Source organism: Theropithecus gelada, chromosome 18, assembly GCF_003255815.1.
Source record: "Theropithecus gelada isolate Dixy chromosome 18, Tgel_1.0, whole genome shotgun sequence".
Classification (NCBI taxonomy): Eukaryota; Metazoa; Chordata; class Mammalia; order Primates; family Cercopithecidae; genus Theropithecus; species Theropithecus gelada.
Window position 1 is genome coordinate 17,410,228 of NC_037686.1, and position 19,552 is coordinate 17,429,779.

At 37.4% G+C, this 19,552-nt stretch overlaps 1 protein-coding gene across 6 annotated transcripts in view; it reads right to left on the minus strand.

The window, feature by feature from the left end:
• The window catches only part of ZNF521 (zinc finger protein 521), a 293,510-nt gene that overhangs the window by 243,525 nt on the left and 30,433 nt on the right, over positions 1 to 19,552 (minus strand). The window lies entirely within an intron of this gene.

Here is a 19,552-nt window from a genome sequence, read left to right on the forward strand (position 1 = left end):
CATTATTCATTTCACCTTGATGAAACAATTGTAGCAAACCAACACTGGACTTGGAGTCAGAAGTTCAATGTCTAAATCATGACAGAGCCAGTAAATCACTAAGTGACAATGAGTCTCAAGTTTCCTTTCTATAAAAGGGAACTCTTATAGAAAGGACCAGATGAACTTGAAGGCTCTCTCCATTCTTCAGCATTCCATTCCAACCTTCTGTTCTTCAGAATCCAATTGAAAAGCTCTTGCTTCTATAAGCGTTTTCATTTGTATGGTTTATCTAATATGGTTTTTTTCCGGATACCCATTTGTTTGTAGATGCTGGGAAAGGCTGTGGAGAAGGAGGTGAGAGAAAGGGGTGTGCGGCAGCATTCTGAGGCATACAACACACACACCAGTAAAGAAGCAGGCAGGTCACACAACGGTCCTTACCCGAGCACACCACCTCCGTGGTTCCATGGCTCAAGCTAGCCGTAGTAGGCTAGCACCTAGGTGACATATCACATCCCAAAAGCATGTGTGCGACAAGCCTTGCATTAATTGGCCTCCACTTCTGAGGACACATATAGAATGGAGCATATTTTGTGATCCTTTCATGGAAAGTGGAGTTCCCGGGGTTAAATAAGACAGTGTTGAGGTCAGTTGGGTACACAGAAGTTTCATGTGCTATGTCATGGTTGGGCAAACATTCTCTGGGGTTATATATCCATAAGATGCCTGATTTGACTATATTAAACACTTCTGCTATAATAAAGATGTTTCCTTATTTTTCTCTCTAGGAGTAATGACACATTCAAAACAAAGAATGAAGGTGGATAAAGTACAGAGTTTTAGACTGCAGTTCTGCCCTGGATTCAAAACAGTTTCTCCATGGGAAAATTTGATGTGCTATTTGCTAAATAATTTAAGCATGTAAGTTATCAACCAGAGAAAAAGGTCTGCCCATATTGGGAATTTAAAAGCTCTTATGTTTTAGCAAGGATTCTAAATAATACATGACATTGGAAGAAAAAAATCACAAGCAATACAAAATATTACACAATGTAAAATATAAATATTCAAATATACTAATTGTGTGAGACACAATCAGTTGCATACCTCAAAATACAGGACTTCTGGGAAGGTTGTTCAAAGGGAATAACTCAGGCAGCAGGACCTGTTAGCCCTTCTACCTTCTCCTTTTCCCAACATCCAACAGGACATGCTGACATCAACTCTGGCACCCATTGTAGCCTATCTGACAATGGCAGTCATGTACTAGGAAGCAGAGGACCAAGAAAAAGGTCTTGGTGCCTAGAGAACCACTGAGTTCCCAAACCAGCTCTGGACTGCTTATCTCTAGAATTCTGCGAGAAAAAAAAGAAACTTTTTTCTTTTTTTTTTTTTTTTTTCTTTTTTTTGTGACGGAGTCTCGCTCTGTCACCCAGGCTGGAGCACACTGGCACAATCTCGGCTCACTGCAACCTCCACCTCCCAGGTTCAAGCGATTCTCCTGCCTCAGCCTCCTGAGTAGCTGGGACTACAGGTGCCCACCACCATGCCCGGCTAATTTTTGTAGTTATAGTAGAGACGGGGTTTCACTATGCTGGCCAGGCTGGTCTCGAACTCCTGACCTCGTGATCCACCCGCCTCGGCCTCCCAAAGCGCTGGGATTACAGGCGTGAGTCACTGTGCCTGGCCTGAAACAAACTTCTTTCTAATTCAAGTTGTTGTTATTTTGGGGTTTCCTATTATATACAATTATTTAGCTTGTGAATTTACCCAAATGCTACTTTCAGCCTGTGACATCTAAGCCCACAGATCAAATCTACTTTTGGGGGCCCAAGCTCACACTTGGTATAAATGGATTTTTAACTGTACAGGGAGAAACAGATATCTGAGATAGTCAATTATTCGGCACAAAGATATTTGGTTAACTAAAAAAACAATCTGAGAGTAAACTCAATTTGTTTTTGCCATGTCAATACAGAAATAGGTTGTTCAGGAAATTCACTGAAGTTTTTGATTTCTCAATCTTCTCATTTTATAATGACGATAATATTGACCTACCTCATGAGCAAAGACAGAGGATTAACTAATTAACAATTGTCAATCACCATGAAAATATAAATTTTAAGAAGTAATAAGACTTTTCATTAAACTATTAATGGCTGTGCTAGTAATTTCTTCCTTCACTGGAGAAAATTTACATTTGATAAGCACCAAAGGCTCATAGCATAGTAAGAATAAAACTTAAATGAAAATTACATCTGAAGATACTTCATGACATTTTAACAAAAGCGTTAAGGCAAAAGATGCTACTATCAAGTACAGTCTCTTGGAGACAGGCTCAACATATTTCTGTTGAATTAAGAGGCTGGATGTGGTAGTTCATACATTCTTGTATTCTGCATATTCTGAAACTGCCACAACCTAACTCACTTCTCAACAGTTGTTCATAAACTCTGCCCTACTTGATCCTCTTCAAGCTGCTCATCGGACAACCTAATGTGAAACAGATTTTTATTATTTCCAGGTTACTAACTGACTTTACATTCGTGTGTGTGTGTGTGTGTGTGCAAACCTACAGCACTTTTTACACACACAATGCCCCCAGAGAACTCAATATTCTGAGTGTGCAAATGCTGTGACAGAATTCTACTGCTTATGAAATTATTTTCTGAGGCGATATCAGAATTTGAATTCGGGATCTTTTTACCCATCTGCAATTTTCTACCCTGAACGCCTGCCTTTCTCTTCCATCTCCCACCTTCCTTTTAATTTCCTAAGGATTACTCTGGGCAGAGCTCACCTTCAGCCTCTTCCACAAGACCTCTCCTATCAGCTCCTGTGAACACTTGCCACTCCCTTCTTTGAAGAGTCACAGAATTTACCACTCATATTAGCAATTCTGGCATACAATGATATACTGCCATATGTAATATACATTTTCAGGTACACCTGTCATTGTCAAATACTGTACATGTGTTTACGCTTGCCTCAAGTGCACAGTAAGATTGTAGGCAATAGGTTTCATGACTCACATTTCTTTTGTGCCCTCATAATGCTCAGCAAAAGATGTGAATATAGCAAAACACACTAACACATATACTATAAGTATGTTTCTTTAATATGTTTGGTGCACTGCAAAAACAGGCAGCTGTCTTTGTGGTCATTTGTTGCACAAATGCACTTCTTTAGGCACTATTTTCCTAGAAAGCAAAAGTACAAATCTCCCATATTTAAATGAACTCACTTAGACCAGATGATTTCCAAACTATTGATCACCTGAACATCTATTATAGCTAGATGAACTCCAGGATGTTTACGCTTGCCTACTAAAAATAAGGTGTAAATATTTTTCATTGTACTAAACTATTATTAATATATTTTCTAAATTTTGTGCTAATTTATAAACCTAGAGAAATCTTTTAAAACCATTCTAAAAGTTGCATAGATAATTCTGTGTTACTAAATAAATAAGCTACAAGTATGAAATGTTTTAGTGATATCCACGGCATGACTATCTTCTTATATATGCCAGGCTAAAAACTGATGACAGGGTCTTAATTTTAATATTTTGTATAGAACTAACTTAGAATAAAATGTTAATTTTATTCACTGGGTTTGGGAAACTGGGTCTCTCTTCTTTATTCCTAAGACATTCTTTATTTAAAGAATGTTAAACATCAAGACCTTCCTAAAATGATAATGAAAGCAATTAAACTAATTTTCATTTCCTCCATTTGGCCAGTTACCCTTAGCAGCAATAACACATTAATTCTTTTTGAATTTTAGAAGGGAAGAATTTTAGGATGGAAGGGCAAATAATAACTCATACTAATTCTTTCAAAATATCTCAGGATTCTGGAAGACATTCAAATCTGGAATCTGATTCATGTGAGTTACTCTTTTTTTTTTTTTTTGAGATGGAGTCTCGCTCTGTCGCCCGGGCTGGAGTGCAGTGATGCAATCTCCGCCTCCCAGGTTCCTGACATTCTCCTGCCTCAGTCTCCCAAGTAGCTGGGACTACAGGCGCCCGCCACCATGCCCGGCTAATTTTTTGTATTTTTAGTAGAGACAGAGTTTCATCGTGTTAGCCAGGATGGTCTTGATCTACTGACTTCGTGATCTGCCTACCTCGGCCTCCCAAAGTGCTGGAATTACAGGCGTGAGCCACCGGGCCCGGCCCATGTGAGTTCCTCTTAAAGGAAACACTATCTTCTTTAACAATACCAACAATACTAACACTAACAATATATAATGTTTATCGCATCCCTTCCCTGTGTGCCATACACCTTGCCATGATGATACATCTACCAGCTCACTTATTTGTCACAACCATAAAAGGCAGGCAATGTTATCACCTTTACAGGTAAGGAACTTTCAATTAAACACTTAAGTAATCTGTCTAAGGACAACCAGCTTTGGGAGAACAGAGATTTGCAATTTAGTCAGCCATTTGCCAGACCCCACCCCTCTATCCATTACACTGACATTTCTACCAGTCCCATTAACCATACAACACTTTTTACTCATTTTAACATTTTGAAGTTTTGTTAATTCATTTCTCCTTTAGAAGATTGGTAAGAATTAATTACTACTGAATGATTACATTGATTTTTTTAAGCTAATGGAATTTTTAATGAAAATAATACGAAGGGAGATGATGGGAAACTGCAAGTCTGAAAATCAGATATAAAAACACCCTGTTAAGATTCACGAGATGGCCACAGATTCTAAGTGATGAACAGTAAAATTAAATTTGTCTGTTAATTTCTTTTTTGGGGGGGAAAGGTGGGCATAACCAATAATTCCTTAGTAATAAGATCTCCCATGGAGATGGACCTTAGTATATTTTTTCAAAAAGGAAAGAAAACCCTACACGCTCTAATCCTGTGAGACTAAAGCACCCTTCTTAGCTTGTATTTCCTGGATTTCAATAAGGTATTAAACCTTGTGTGTCAAAATGCCTCATACTGAAAGACAAGAACACTAGCCAGCCTTAATGCTTTACACATTCTGCTTTTACAGACAAGATTTGTAGGGTGTCATTTCCACTTGCTGCAACAATCCCAGCTACAAGAGGCCTTATAAGTAGTAATCAATCTGAGAAGAAGAGATCCTTCTTTATTAAAAAGAAAAAGAAAGAAAAAAAAGCTGAATCAGAAACAGTGTTAGAAAAGTTGGAGTAAGGCTGGAGAGAAACTTAGACAACTCATAAAGGGAAAACTAAACCACAATTCTAGACCAAAAAAAAAAAAGTATGTAAGTGGCCTGATGTCTACCTTTAGGTTCTGGCCTAAGTATACAACTGGTGCTTTAAACAATTCCACCCAGAAAAGTACCTCAGATTTAATATAAGCAAAAAGGGAACCCACCATTCTAACTTCCAATCTTGCTTCTTTATTTTTCCTAGTATCAAGTGATGGCCACCCAATACAGCTGAGGAATTCAGAGACACAACTAATCAATTGCTACATCTGGATGATTTTAACTCCGAGATATTTATTGAATTTGGCCACCCTCTCCACCCTATGACCACTGCATTGGTTTTGATCCCATCTTCTCTTACTAGTGCAACTGCAAGAGCTTCCTATCTCAAATCCTTTCGCTACAATGTTCCTTCTCCAATCTAACTCTGCAAAATATAATCTAATCTGAATATGTTCACTACCCTGCATAAAATCTTTGATGGTTACCCATTGCCTAAAACAGTAATTACTGAACATTCTTAAACCTCTAAACTCAAAACTCAAATGAATTCTGACTTGAATGTTCATCCTGGGCTGCTCAGGTTGCAGGGAATGGAGAATCCCGCTAACTCAACTCCCTACCTCCACCCCTACCTGGCTGATATCTGTGAAGTTCCTCAGAGCAGTCTGAAAAATGCAGGCCAGAGAATCAAATTTAAGCTCTTAGCATGGCCTCCCCATTTCCAGACCTTGCCTTCCTTTCCTGGTTCATTGCAGTAACTGGCTCCAACATGGCTTCCAATGATCCCTACCTCCTGGTATTCACGCCTTTGTATAATTCTGTCTCATACACCAGAGTTGATCTGTGCAACCAGTAGACTATGGCAGAAGTAATGTTATGCCACTTCCAGGACAAGGTCATAAAAGACACTGCAGCTCCCATCTTGATGTATCTGTCTCTGCCTGCTGTCTGTCTGTCTGTCTGTCTCTCTCAAAGTACTTATTCTGAGAAAAGCCAATCACCATGTCAAGAGCTACCCTATAGAAAGGCCCTTGCAGTGAAGCCTCCTGACAAGTCTTCAGGTAGAAGCCACACAATTACCCTAAGAAGTGGATACCCCAGGGTGGGTGCAGTGGCTCACACCTGTAATCCCATCACTTTGGGAGGCCAAGGTGGGTGGATCACCTGAGGTCAGGAGTTCAAGACTAGCCTGGCCAACATGGCAAAAACCCATTTCTACTAAAAATATAAAAATTATCTGGGCATGATGGTGCATGCCTGTAATCCCAGCTATTCAGGAGGCTGGGGAAGCAGAATAACTTGAACCTGGGAGGCAGAGGTTGCAGTGAGCCGAGATCACACCACTGCACTCCAGCCTGGGCAACAGAGCAAGACTCCATTTCAAAAAAAAAAAAAGAGTGGATACTCCAGCCCCGTCGAGGCCACCAGGTAACTGTAGCCCTGATTGACACCTTGATGGCAACCTCATAAGAAACTCTGGATCAGGATCTCCGGGAAAAGCTGCTGCCAAACTCCCGACCTATAGAAACTTTGAGAAAATACATGCCTGTTGTTTTTATACAAAATAACTAATACATTCTTATTCTCTCATTAATTCTCCATCTTACGCATTTTCTATGGCTTAAAATTGCCCAGCAGATTCTATGCTGCTTCACACCTCTTTCCCATTCTTTCTCTTCTGTTGACCTGAAGCACCTCTTTCCCTTTCTTGGCCTGGCTAACTCTCGCTCATCACTAAAGATACCATGTGCTCCAGGAAACCACTCCGATGTGCCAAGTTGGCCTTAATGACACCCTCCAAAATTATTTTTTTTCTCAGAATATCCTGGAACCTGTATTCCCAGGATTTATTGGTCAAAGAGTAGGATCTTAACAGATGTTTATTGAACTGAATTGTTGATAAATGCACAGTGGTATTGGGAAAACACACTACTGGGAGGTGCTATTCATTTCACTACTTGTGGATGGTCTTCTTAGTGTAGCAAGAAATGGTGCCATACACTTCACATTTTATTAAGCCATACTGCAATATCTACTCCATATAATAATATTTATATTATTAAGCACTTGTCAGTTGTAGTCTGGTGTTCATAAGAAGAAAGCTATCACTATATAGCTGTCAGGCACCAACTTAAGTTCCATCTGTGAGTGACCATTAGCGAAAGTTAAAGCAAAGCATGGTTCTTCGCTCTTTTGCTAGGCACTGGGACTAATGAATTGCAAAGGGCAGGCAGACTGCTTGCAGAAGGAAGTCAGCGGTAATGGAAGGAGGCAGAAATTAACTGGGGGAAGTGGATGCTGTGTTCATCTAATCTGCTTCATAACCATCGCTTCAAGCCAAGTGACAAAATAGTATCAATAACGCCAAGAGAAGCTCCGCTTGGGTTTCTGCAGGCCACAGAAGGGGACAGTAAAAAATGATAGAGGTTAGAAGATGGTATTCTTTCTCCCAACAGGGAGACACTTTGCTGGAAAAACAAAAGAAATGAACAAATCAATGGACTAAGGCTTGTGCCCAAAACCTATGGCCTTGGAAAAGGAAGAAAAGCAAAAAAAGAGGGGTAGAAAAGTATAGAAAACTATTCAGAACAAGAGGAACAAAGAAGCAACTCAAATATGAGGTCCACATAAAATTGTAAATCTTTCCCTTTAAATGCATAATATATATAATATTGAATATAAATATTAAATCAGATCTTACTTTGCATAGAAAATAAAATTAGGTATAAGAAATAGTAAGTATATAATAGATTTGACAGATTCCTTTTTAAAAAGATTATAAAAGCATTCTCAAGAGTCTGTCAACCTGATAATTTAATTATGAGGGGGAACAGTTTTATAAAATAGAAAAAGTTAAGTTTAAAGGCAATCTGAGTAATAAAAATATACACTTTAAATAATTCATAAATTAAATGGAAAAACGTTTTGTTGGTACAAGCAAAAAAATATATCTTAGTGTTTGAATGTATAATAGTGCTTTTTCTAAAACAATATTTCTTTTAAAATTTTTTAACAATGACAATCTTTTCTATAAGTCTATTTTGCAAGAATGATAGAGATAGGTAAATTGATGGCTGCTCTTACTTTTATTTTCTGCTTTTATAAGCAGCTCCTAGTTCACAAGAGATCTGAATATCTACCTTCTATTCTAGTATCTCCTACAGCAGAAAACCAAGAGGTCTGAGGTCATCAAAATGGGCACAACTCCAAGAAAGCCACACAAGATGGATGAGTCTTCATTACATAGATAAACTGACATTAAAATCAACATTTCTCAAGACTAATTGGAATTTTTACTTGAAAAGCAGGTCAGTGTACATGCCTACTATACACATACTAATATTAACTATGCATTTAAAGGCTGAAGTTAATGAAGCTCATGGCCCCAAACATCCTGTCTACGTTTTTATTTAGTCACCAGGGGGAGCTAATTCTGCTCCGTGAGTAGGTAGAGTCTAAGAGTCAGATTTAAAACAAAACAAAACAAAACAAAAGGGGGCGGAGATTAAATTAATGTGGTATTAAATATATTTCATGTATGATATAGTGTCCATAAGGCAAATATATTATACATACAAAGAAAACAAAAGAGAATAGGTATATACCCTTTCTTGTTAAGTTAGAAAACAAGAATGAGAGCCATCAATTAATAGAATATTGCCATGTTTAATAGAAGACCTACATACACCCAATCTCTTATGATTGTCTTTGGTCCTATTGGGTTCTTACTCACCCTTCAGATTTTGAACATTTGCCCATTTGTTGCATTGACCCTGTTATTTTCTTGGTTTGAAGCACTATGATTCTACATTCTAACAGCTAATCTTTTGCTCAAAAATAACCCATATAATTACATTATAATTATATTGAAATGAATGTTTCCTTACCCTTTTGCTTCAAATATTTTCTTCTGTTCCAAATATATTTTTTTAGCACTTTTAATGTGTGTTCAAAGAGTTCTGCCCAATAATCTACTTAAATTCATTCTACAATTCACCCAGGAGACACAATCCCTTTAAACTTTGAGAAGCTCCAGTTGGAACAAAGATAGGGAAAGGGTTCAGAGTTTGTGGAATAATCACCTCTAATCGATCAATTTCCCCTGAAGGTAAAACCGAAAGAAAGGAGGAGTGAAGAGTTCCAGTCCAATTCCTTGAAGTTTAAAGGAACTAAGCCCTGAGGCACAGTGTAGAATGATTCCTGCCTTCCCCTCCCAAGACCTATTAAGAGGTCATAGATCTCTGTGACATTGCTACCATTCCCTAAAGAGAAGATCCCCAGACACAGACTTAGCACAAAGAGAAGGGTGTGGAAATAGTCTACTTTTAACAGCTTTTTGAGTAACCCACTCCTTATAAAAGGAAACAGATAAAGGTCACGAGCATCTTAAGTAGAGAACATGAGAAACAACATGAGTCAAGCAAAAATGTAAAAAAAAAAAAAAAAAAAAAATTCAACATTTTATCATGTTTTATCATGTTGAATTTCACATTTGAAAACAGGTTAAATGTGGCAGAGCCCTTATGTGCATACAACTGTATCTAAATAGCTAAACATTGGTGCTTACGAGATAGACCAAATGACTGCAGAGGGCCTAAGAAATAGTGGGTCTCTTTTAATTCCTCTTCCCCACAAAAGAGACCACACTGTCTCCACATCCCAAATACAGCCCTTCATTTATAATTTTTATACTTCTCCACAGGGACAAACTGACAGCTTTAATTACCATCAATGACCATCAAGGACATGGGAGAAATTCTTGAAGATATTCTCCCATGGCTTGTGTTCTTGACATTTTATTTACAATTTTTGGCAAATGAATCCTGAAACCACACAGTTAGATCATTATATATTCATTATTAATTATACAACTAAGGCAAAACAATTTATATAAAATGGCTGTGGTTCTGCAGACATCCAAAGGTAACATTTTCTTATATACAGACAAATAATGCTAATTTTCTTCTTGAATTCCATTCATTTCAAAAGAGTAATTTTTAAAAACTCAAATTAGTCAAGAAACAGGTGATTCATGAATACTGTTACAACTAATTTAAGAAGATATTCTCCACTTAGGTTTTACTTGTAAAAATTAAAGTGAATACACCCATTTATTTTCAATTTCTAGGAGATTACATCCTTCAAGAACTTTTCATTCATAATCAGTAGCTTTCTTATGAATCACAAGTTATCCAAGCAGGCTAAAAGTAAAAATACCTAATAAAATATGGACATCAAAATTACAGAGAAATATTTCTTACATTACCCTTTCAAAATCCAAACTTAATTTTAGTAAGTTAATTAATGTAATAGATCATCACTTATACTGGGAAAACATATTCATCAGTACAGGCAGTCCTTTCATAAATCCCAATTACAATACTCACAAGCATTCAAAGAGCTTTCAGAAAATAACAGATCTAAAAATAATTATTTCATATCCATGTTTTGGTAGCAAATTTTACAAATTTTACAAATTTACAAATTTTACAGTTTTACAAATCAAAAAGAGAATGGCAGACCAGGTCCTAATATTCAAAAAATTCTGCTGCAGCAAAATTGATGTGAAAATAACAAAGCTTCTATACTAGGTAATGATTGAACTGACCTTACCTCCAAAACTGGAAGAGGAAGAGTACTCAGCCTACAGTTCAGAAGTGGGAACCAACTATGGATGATCACTTTGTCTTTGGTAACTGCATGGAAGAACTCGGTCGGAGCCCTAACAGTTGAACAAAGTGACACACTCAGCCCCACCACTTTCTCTAAAACTGAGAGGAGCAAAGATTTGGTGAGCTTTTTTTTAACCTCATGAAATAAGTGATAGTCAAGAACAATGGTCTCTAAAATACAGGGTACATTATCCTGCAGGAGAGAGGATACTCTGAATAGTTAGAAACCAATCAGAACAGACACTAATCAGAAACAGCCATCCAGGTAGTAACCAGACTTTCCTGAGAGCAAGGAGATAAACAGTACTCCAGTTAGCTGGGTGGGCTGGCTTCTCCAGCCCCTTTCATCCCATCTCATACTAATGCAGTCTACGGTGTCCAGCAAAGCGGACTTATGGATCAGCATATTTAATTTTAACTAATCTAATTCATGCAAAATCCTCAAACTGTGATAACTGATTCTAAAAGTGTTCTGCAAAAAAAACTGCAGGATATTGATAGTCAAGCACAAGTAATCAACAAGAAAACGGCAAATCTGGCCCTTCCACACCAAGTAAAAGCTCCTTGTCACCTACCCTATGAAAGGGAAAGGGGAGGGGGAAAAACAGTTTCATCAGAGCTGACTGGAAGTTGGCACAACAAAAGCACAGAAGTGAGATTGTCAGGAAAGTTCTTTGAAATATGAACTTATACCCACCATTGATAACAACCTCATGGGAAAGAGTAACATACATTCTCTCTGGAGGTTTTGTGAAGTATTTTTATAGTTTTAACAGCCATTAAAATGAATTACCAAAATAAACAAACATGGACCAGGACTTCAAAATAACATAAAATTATTTTTAAACTCTGTTTATTTCATCTTTACCTCATTTTTTAATTTCTATTTTTGTGAATGTTGTATAATGCATGTCTATATGTAATGTATTAGTAAATACATACTATGACAGTGCATTTAGAAATCACTAGTCTGAAAGTAAAATACATATAGAGATGGACTGGAGAATGGAATCTATGGAGGCCATGAAACTGCATTTTTGGGGGCTTAGGGAGATTTGGAGAATGAAGTAGGCTAAAAGTAGACATATTTTAGGTACAAAATGAGGAACTGATCAAAATGGAAGGAAACAGGAAAATAAAACTTATAGTGCCTTAAGCCTCATATAGAAACAGATAAATTAATAACATATAAATGATTAATAACAAACTATGAATAATGAATTAATATAGAGATTAATATAGAAATATGCAAATAAAACTTACAATGCCTTAAGCCTAATTAATATGAACTAAAAAGTTAAAATATCACATTTATTTCGTGTAATTTATTTCAACTAATGGTTTGATAAGGAACACAGCAAAAAAAGGGTTCTAAGCAGTTTCAATCTGCTTTTACGAAAACGATGCTTCATTCTGTAAACTACTCATCTCCCTTATTCCCACTGCCAACAGAACTAGCTGTTAGAGCACTTTATTGTTCATTGGAATGAACCAGTCTTTAATTCGCCACAACAATATGACACATGTATACTCACTTTCACATTTAAAAAAATTATTCGGTCAAATAATAAGGATATTCCAGATGTGTAGAAGTTTTCAGCTCACAAAAATTGTATGAAGCTTCCAGGAAGTTTCATAAGATTTAAATCAAAATTAAACGGACGTACTACTTTACACTGATGAACAACATCCACTCATCAGTTCAGTTCATTTTCCTAAAAAATGTGAACAGGAAGAATATTTGTAAAGAAGCCACAACCCTGGGTAGGGCTTTATACATCTGGTCTACAAATATGTTCCCCAAACCTACAGCAGAATTACTACCACACGTATTTCTACACACTCATCTACCAATAGTATAGACCAGAGGGTTAAGAACTAATACAATGCTATTTAGTTTTTTCTGCAATTACGCCCAGGCAATTCACATTAATGATGTGAAAGAACACTTAACAGACAACTCAAGTTTGCAAATTAGCAGGAGAGAAGAGAAAAACGACTCAGAACAACAAGCACAGAGTATTACCAATGCACTTTACACATTTATCCTGTTAAGTGTAGCTTAGTTTTGATGATTTACAATGCTAGTTCTTACTCAGTTTTGTAAGCATAACAAAGTCTCTGTAATCTCAGCCTTCCCCATAGCACCCTGCTATTAAATCTTTGTTGAGCAGTGTGATGAGACCCCTCTGGCTTCCAGCCCTCCCCACCCCCTGAGGGAATTGGCAAGAAATGATAGGGTTTGTGGATTAGTAAAATGAGAGGTTCTCTGTGCTTTTCCTTCTTTAAATATATATTTTGATAATCTGTCTTCTGCATCAGAGAGTCCCAACAGCATTAGAGTGTTGATTCCCCTGCCTTCCTAGCCTCCAGGAAAAAGACAGCAAGGCTGGGGCAAGACAGGTGGTTTCCATGTATTGCTAAAATCGAAGAGAGGGATTTAATTTTTTCTTTCACCTTTCCCCCTATTCCTTCAAGCAGGGATGATACATAACTTACTTACACATGTTGGACTGTAGAATCCAGGAAAATTGCACCATGAGACAAAGGAGAAAGAACTCATCTGTGAGTATCACCACATCCTTTGCTATCTTCAGGGACTGTTCTGTTCTTTCTTAGATCAAGGATGCTTGTCCAGAAAACTGTCCACATTCTAGAATACCCTCTCAGTGACAGACTCCATGAGCTGTGTGTGACACTCGCATTTTCTTTATCCCTCCAGGATCCACTGTCTAAACTTTCAGTCCACATGGACAGCTAATCATTATTTGACCTGGCACATAATCTTATAGCTGACCTTCAAATCTGGGTCTAGAATTGATCATCTTGTTCTTCTGTATTTGACCTTCATCTCCAAAGGCTTGGTCTGGCCTTGGCTCAGTTTCAAGACTTTTGATATGGAGTGAATAGGTTTTCATCAAGGCAGGCTCTCCAAGGAATGTGCGTCACCCTTGGGGATGAAAGTCACCAAAGGAACAGATCTTAAGTTACCAAGAAAACCCTCAGTTAAAAGAAGGGAAGAACCTAAGGCAGGGTTTCTATGGCTCTCTCATAACAGAACTACCCTAAGTAACCCACACAGGCATCAGAACATAGAATATATCCCTTTTCTGTTATTTTGCAAATCAACAAGTTGTAAGATAGCTTTCACTTCTAATCTTACTCTATAATTAACCCTCTAGCACACTGCTCAGGATTCCCTCTTGCTTTACACAGATTGTTCATCAAAAAGTCTTCAGGCAATGGTCTAGCTGGGTAGGGCCAAACACGTCAGGAATGACTTCAAGATTAATAGAAGGGAATCCACAAGGAACAAAGAATAAATTGAGAAAGCGGCAAGATAAGACCACAGAACAGGCAGGGAGAAAGGAAAGGAGAAAATATAGACAAGGAAATTAAGAATCTTAGAGAAAGGACTGGAATTAGAGGAAAAGCAGCAAAGATGCAAATGAGGCTGAATGAAGTTAAAAGGCAAAACGAATTAAAAAAAAAAAAAACAAGGAAAGAAAAAAGTAATAAAACCGAGAGGCAAAAAAAGAATGTATATATAAAAATACCTTCCTTTGCTAAATGCAGCACTTTGTCAGCCGGGGGGTAAGGGGTGGGGAAGCAGCAACAAGAGTGAATTCAAGCAGTGGGAAGCAAACACTGGAACTGTCAGACCTCCCAACTTAGACTAAAAGGCTCTAACCAAGCAAGAAGGCAAAAGCATCACATTACTTTTTTAATTAAAATGCTTTCAAGTGTCTTTAATCTTTTCCAGATCAGACTGGAGGGTAACCTTCAGCCAACTCAAGCTTCAACATTAACACCTTCAACAAACGTAGATCATTCCTGACTTCGTTTCTCCCTTTTTTTTTTTTGTTTTTTTTTTTTTTGCTTCCTCCTTGGCCTCCACTTCTACTTTGCCTCCCGAATCTACCACCGTCCCAAAGAAATCATCTTGAACAACAACCAACAGGAAAATAAGATCCATCAGATACTTTCCCTGGACATGTGCTTCAACAAGTGACAAGTAAGACTCTAGGTTTTTTTTTTTTGGTTGGTTGGTTTTTTTTTTTTTTTTTTTGAGACAGAGTTTCACTCTTGTCGCCTAGGCTGGAGTGCTATGACACGATATTAGCTCACTGCAAGCTCCGCCTCCTGGGTTCAAGTGATCCTCCTGCCTCAGCCTCCCAAGTAGCTGTGACTACAGGCGTGTGCCACTATGCCCTGCTAACTTTTTTGTATTGTTAGTAGAGATGGGGTTTCACCATTTTGGCCAGGCTAGTCTCAATCTCCTGCCCACCTCAACCTCCCAAAGTGCTGGGATCACAGACAGGAGCCACCACGCACAGCCTCTTCTTTTCTACCTTTGACTAACCTCTGTAGTATGTGACCACAGAACAGATTCCCTACTTTCAGAAAGCTTCAGACCAAAATAAACCAAACATTTTATCAGTTTTTTAAAAAAATTTAACTCATAATCTTTGCCATACCATGTGTGGAAACTTCAGCACTTCCTGCACAGATATTATTAAAGTTGTATGAGACAGAAATAATGCCTTTTGCTTCGATTCAATTTCATAGAGCTGAACATAAGAATAACTATAGCGCAGACACTCAGTAAAAATTAACTATTCACTAAGTAGAACTTGAAGGTTGTTTTCTAAATTATATGAATTTTAAAGTAACTTTTAACATGAGAGAGGACCCACTCTTACCAAAGACAGGATTTCTTGCTAGATTAATACTCACTGCCATGTCAGTCCAGTGGGCATGTTGAAGTTCCCACGCCTTTATCCTAATGTTAGTGCTGATTCTACATAAGCAAAGCTTTGTTTAAAGCACCAGTTATTCTACTGAAAATGGCATCTTACTAATTATCTGCATTTAATGGGATTTTCCCAAAATGATATGTTCTAGGAAAAATACACCTTAAATGAAGCCAATTAAATATATATGAGCTAGAAAATCCACAAAAAATACCAATAAATGCCCAACAGAATGTCAAAATTAAAGATGGACAATATAAAAGTTAGCAAGCACGTACAACAACCAGAACTCTCATCTATTGCTGGTGGGAGTGTAAATGGCACAATCATTCTGAAAAGGGGTTTGGAAGTTTCTAGTAGAGATTAAATATATCATATCTCATGCCCTTCACCCAATGATCCAGCAATTCTATTCCTAATGAGAGAAATAAAACATAGGTCCACAAAAAGATCCATATAGAAGGTTGACTATTATGAACTTTACTCATAATAGTCAAAAACTAAAAATAATCAAAGTATCCACTAACAAGAGAATGTAAAACAAATAATGATATGTTCATATAACGGAATCTTACACGGCAATAAAAAGAAACATACTACTTATATACACAACAGTATGAATGGATCTCATAGACATCATGCTGAACAAAAGAAGCTGGACACACTAAAAAAGGGCGCACGCCGTATAATTTCATTTATAAGAAGTTCTAGAATAGGTAAAATGGATCTATAGTTAAAACAACTCAAAAACTGGTTACTTCCAGTGGAGCATTATTGATCAGAAAGAAGCATGAGGGAACTTTCTGAAATGAAATTATATCTTAAGAAGGGCGTGTCACATAGGTGTATTTATTTTGCCAAAGTTCACCAAATTGTATACTTATAATTGATGAATTTCACTATATGTAAATGTTGCACTAAAAATTACAGCATTAACAATTATAAACAAATATTAAACTCAGTTTGCCTATCATGGTGGTATCAGTAAGCAATTTTGAAACCACTTACTGTATATTCTAGGCTCAAGCAAATGAGTGAACATATTAATAAGGATAACGGAAGCCAGGTTGCTGTCTGTTAAAGAAGGCAGTGAAATACACAAAGGAGAAAGACTAGGGTATACCTGAGGTACTGAATTGAATGGGAGGTATCAGTATGAACACACGGTTTTTTTATTGGGTAGAGAAAAATACACGTATGTGTATATACTTGTATATGGGTGACTCTTATGAATTATATTATATGTGTATTATATATTATAGTAAGTATGCATGTACATTTCCTACTTCTGTCTACTGAGGTCTATAAGTAATGGTATACTTATAGCACTGACTATACATAGTATCCATATCTTGGTTTCTAAATACCTTTGTCCTCATAAAGAACCAGCAGAAAGAAAAGAAAAAAAGAAAAGAAAAAGAAAAGAAAATTGCTGGCTGATTGCAGGACTAGGACAAGAAAAGACCATGATGATACTGGAGCATCAATTTGCACCAGAAACTAAAGTTCTCAAACAATGATGGAGGCATATTAAACACATACAGGATCCTGTTTGAAGGGACTCCTATTGGCTAGATCTATGGCAATCTGGGTATCAATACAATGAGAGTAATGAATTATGACTGACTGAATAAAATAAAAACCCAAAAGATGACGGTAACATGAATATACAAATAAATGAATAAGAAAGAATATTACAGTAGGCTAACACATAGATAAATTATGAACTTGCAATAGACCTAAAAACAGTGAGTATGGCTGAGCACAGTGGCTCACGCCTATAATCCCAACACTTTGGGAGGCCAAGGCAGGCGGATCACTTGAGGCCAAGAGTTCGAGACCAGCCTGGCCAACACGGCAAAACCCTGTCTCTACTAAAAAGTACAAAAAGTTAGCTGGGCATGGTGGTGTGCACCTGTAGTCCCAGCTACTTGGGAGGCTAAGGCAGGAGAATCACTTGAACCCAGGAGGCAGAGGTTGCAGTGAGCCGAGATCGTGCCACTGTACTCCAGCTTGGGCAATAGAGCAAGACTCCATCTCAAAAAAAAAAAAAAAAAGTAGGTAAACAAAACATTTTATGAAGTGTAGATATTTATATAGTTTCAAAGTTATCTTCCCACAAATTATTAACCATGGAGAAAGAGAAAATGGTAACTTTATAATGGAAACTGTTGGCAGACACCACCTTAAACAAATATTCAATGTTAACATCATCAACATCGTAACAAACTAACATCATGTACTTCCCGATCTGATGCACTGAGAAGGACGCCTATCACTTCTTTGGTGATTCTGGCTTCTTTGGAGCCTGAATATTACAGGAGCCTATGTAACCTGAATTTAATCCTTGGGAAACATCAGACAAACCCAAATGGATGGGTATTCTGTAAACTAACTGGTAGCTTCTTTTCAAAAATGTCATAGTCAGGAAAGGCAAAGAGAGGCTCAGAGAACATTCCAGGTTAAAGGAGGTAAAAGAGATGACAGTTAAATGTTATGCGTGATCCTGAATCCTGGATGAGGGGAAAAAATAGCTACCAAGGACATTATTAAAACAACTGCTGAAATTTAAACATGGATTGTGAATTAGATAGTAGTATCTATTTGTATTAAACGTTAACTTTCTTTTTTTTTGAGACGGAGTTTCATTCTTGTTGCCCAGGCTGGAGTGCAATGGCGTGATCTCGACTCACTGCAACCTATGCCTCCCGGGTTCTAGCAATTCTCCTGCCTTAGCCTCCTGAGTAGTTGGGATTACAGGCCCACGCCACCACACCTGGCTAATTTTTATTTTTAGTAGAGATGGGGTTTCACCATGTTGGTCAGGCTGGTCTTGAACTCCTGACCTCAGATGAGCCACCTGCTTCGGCCTCCCTAGGATTACAGGTGTGAGCCACCACACCTGGCCTAAAGACTAACCTCAGTTTCAGTAAGTATACTATAGATATGTAAGAGAATAGATTTGTGCTTCAGAAATACAAAGGATATATTTATAGAGGTGTGATGTCTCCAACTTTCTCTCAAATGATTAAGAAAGAAATGCTATAGGAGAGAGAAAAAGAGAATAATAAAGTAAATGGAGAAAAATGTAAGCAACTGGTGAATCAGATAAATGATACGGAAGTTCCTTATATCCGTTTTCTAAGTTTTCTGTATGTTTGGAATTGTATCAAAATAAAAGTTGCTCCCTAGAAGCATATATAAACTGTAAAATATATATGTATGGCCAATATTTATATAAGCAACATCGATTCTCAAACTTTAGTTCCAGAAAATGTTTATGGGTTTTCTGAAAGGAAGATGATTCTGGGGCCTAATAAACTTGCTCACTGCAATCCCTTTTAGAAGAGAAAAGCCACAAGGCACTTTTAATAAAGAAGTCTATTTAATGGATTTAATCCAACATTCCACAATAATCCGTTCAGAAAACCTTGTTAAAATAGAATACACTTTAAAATCTTATAAAAATATGAATATGCTATGGAAAACAGAGAACCACTTGTCCAGTAAACACATTTCCCATACTCGCTTAATTGAAGAAAGATTTGTGCTGGGAAAATAAGAGGCAGAGACAGAGAGACACACACATACACACACAAAGGAGTGGCATCAGCTTCAAACAGGAAGAGTGGAATGATGTGTGTCTTACAGACTTCTATGTAAAATGCCCTACCCAGGCTCATAGAATGCGTTCTTGTAGGATATATTTTAAAGGGGGTAGATATTTGGTAAACTGAGTCCCAGTTTTATTTAGCCATTACATCAAACATGCTATGCAACACGTTGCTTTAAATATGTCTCTTCCAAGGAACTGCATAGCAGAATAACTTCCCAGCCTTAATGAGTACCTACTATAGGCCAGGTATTGTGCTAGGCTTAGATAATGCAAGAACGAATAAGACACAATTTCAGCCATCCATGAGCTTCCAGTCTAACGAG